Source organism: Galeopterus variegatus, unplaced genomic scaffold (assembly GCF_000696425.1).
Source record: "Galeopterus variegatus unplaced genomic scaffold, G_variegatus-3.0.2 Scaffold78, whole genome shotgun sequence".
In the NCBI taxonomy this organism is placed as follows: Eukaryota; Metazoa; Chordata; class Mammalia; order Dermoptera; family Cynocephalidae; genus Galeopterus; species Galeopterus variegatus.
In genome coordinates, this window is record NW_007726189.1 from 1,123,415 (window position 1) to 1,125,957 (window position 2,543).

Sequence of the window (2,543 nt, forward strand, 5' to 3'; positions counted from 1 at the left end):
CCATATGACCCAGCTATCCTACTGCTGGGAATATATCCAAAGGAATGGAAATCATCAAGTCGAAGGTATACTTGTTTCCCAATGTTCATTGCAGCACTCTTCACAATAGCCAAGAGCTGGAATCAGCCCAAATGTCCATCATCGGATGAGTGGATATGGAAAATGTGGTATATCTACACAATGGAATACTACTCAGCTATAAAAACGAATGAAATACTGCCATTTGCAACAACATGGATGGACCTTGAGAGAATAATATTGAGTGAAATGAGTCAGGCAGAGAAAAAGAAATACCACATGTTCTCACTTATTGATTGGAGCTAAAAAAAAAAATAAACAAATTAATTTACCCACAAACACACACACACACACACACAAAAAACCGGGGGGGGGTGGGGGGGGGAAGAAGATATAACAACTATACTTTTTTTGTAGTTGTTACAACAAACAAACGGAAAGGACATTCTTGGGGGGGAGGGGAGAGAGGGAGGAGGGCGGGAGGTGTCGGTGATGGGCCATAATCATCATATACATTGTATATTGACAAAATAAAAATTTAAAAAAAAAAAAAAAGAATTTAAAAATTTCTAGAAGCCACATTAAAAAGGTAAAAAGAAATAGGTGAATTAATTTTAAGACTGTAATATATTTTATTTAATTCAACATACCCCTAAATAGTTATCATTTGAACATAAAATGAATATAAAAGTCATTAATGAGATGTTTTAGATTCTTTTTTCCCACACGAAGTCTTTGAAATCTGTTGTGTATTTTACAGTTACAGCACATTTTAATTCTGACTAGCTCATTTTGAGTGCTCAGTAGCCACATATGGCTAGTGACAGGCATCATAGCTTTTGACACACAGATCTTTTTATGCCTTAGGACATGCCAGCCTCATTGTAGCTTTAGGGCCTTTGCACTCACTATTCTCTTTGTATCCTTTATGCTGTCTGTTTAGTGCCTTTTTTTTTTTTTTTTGCATTTTTGTGCTTTTTATTGGTGATTTTGCTATTTAAAATGACCTCCAAGTATAGTGCTCAAGTACTGTCAAGTGTTCCTAAGTGCAAGAGGCTGTGATGCGCCTTGTGGAGAAAATACATGTGTTAGAGTAGCTTCATTCAGGCATGAGTTACAGTGCTATTGGCCGTGAATTCAATGTTAATAAATAATAATATATATTAAACAGGGGGCCTGTATTAGTCCATTCTGTTGCTTATAACAAAATATTTGGAACTGTGTTTTTATTGCGTACAGTTTTGGAGGCTGGGAAGTCCAGTGACACATGTGCTGAAGGCTATGTTGGTTGTGACAGTGACTTAGGGGTCTCACATGGCAGAAATGGCAGAGCAGAGAGAGAGACACTCTCATTTGCTTTCCTTTTAAACTCCTCAGAACCATGCCTGTGACCACCATTATTAATCCATTCACTATGGCATGGTCCTCACAATCTAATCACCTCTTCAGGGCTCCACCTTTCAATTACCATAGTAGGATTTCCCACCTTCAACAGTTACAGTGGGGATTAAGCTTCAATGATTTTGGGGGGCCATGCAACCCACTGCAGGGTCTTTGAACAGAAACACACATAAAACACGGTTATATGTTGATTGGTTGATGAAAGCGTTGTGACCAGAGGCTCACAGGAACCTAACCCTGTATTTCCCCTAGAAACAATGGTTCAGTATTCACTAATTCAGGGTTCACAGTGACATTATAGAACATAACTATCACCAATAATGAGAATTGATTTTGCTTTCATTGTACTTTATCTGGAATAAACTTGGTTCATTTATTTGCTTACCTATTGTGTGACTCCCCTAAGTAAGCTTCAGGAGAACAGGGACCTTGTTTGGTTTGGCTCACTGTTACATTCTCAGTGCTTGACATGATTGGCATTCGATACATTTTTGTAAAACGAATGAATGGATGGATGAATAATGAATAAGTGAACAAACATTGATTTAATATTTTCTTCTGGTTCTAAGCTAAGTGATAAAAAGAAAATCTTAATTTAAAAATATTTGGAATATTTTTTAAATGTTTGAATACACCCATATTTGGGGGTGCCTTGAAAATACTTTAATTATTTTATAGCTATTAGTTTTATACAGTTAGTTTTTCACAACCCTGATTCTCTTTACTGCTAATTTGAGAAAGCATCTGTTTTGAGTGAGCACTTTATTGCTTTTCCTGGAACATATGTACTTTGTTCTTTTTATTATCTCTTCCTGTGTGTGTGTGTATTTTAACAATCCTTTTATTAGTCCTATAAAGTATCTTTAATTTCTCTCTTTCCACTAGAATTAGGTAGTGACCATGTTTACAGGAAATATCAGATCAAAAACATTTGTTTTTTCATTATTTCAGCACATTCCTTAAGTAATACATTCTTGCAGCTGTAGGCTTTTTTTTTTTAAAGGTTATTATGGAAAATTTCAAATATATACAAAAATGTAGAGATAATAGTATAATGAATCCTCATGTATTTATCGTGTGAACTTTAAAAAGCCCAGTTTTAAGAAAGCTTTCTCTTGACTTTC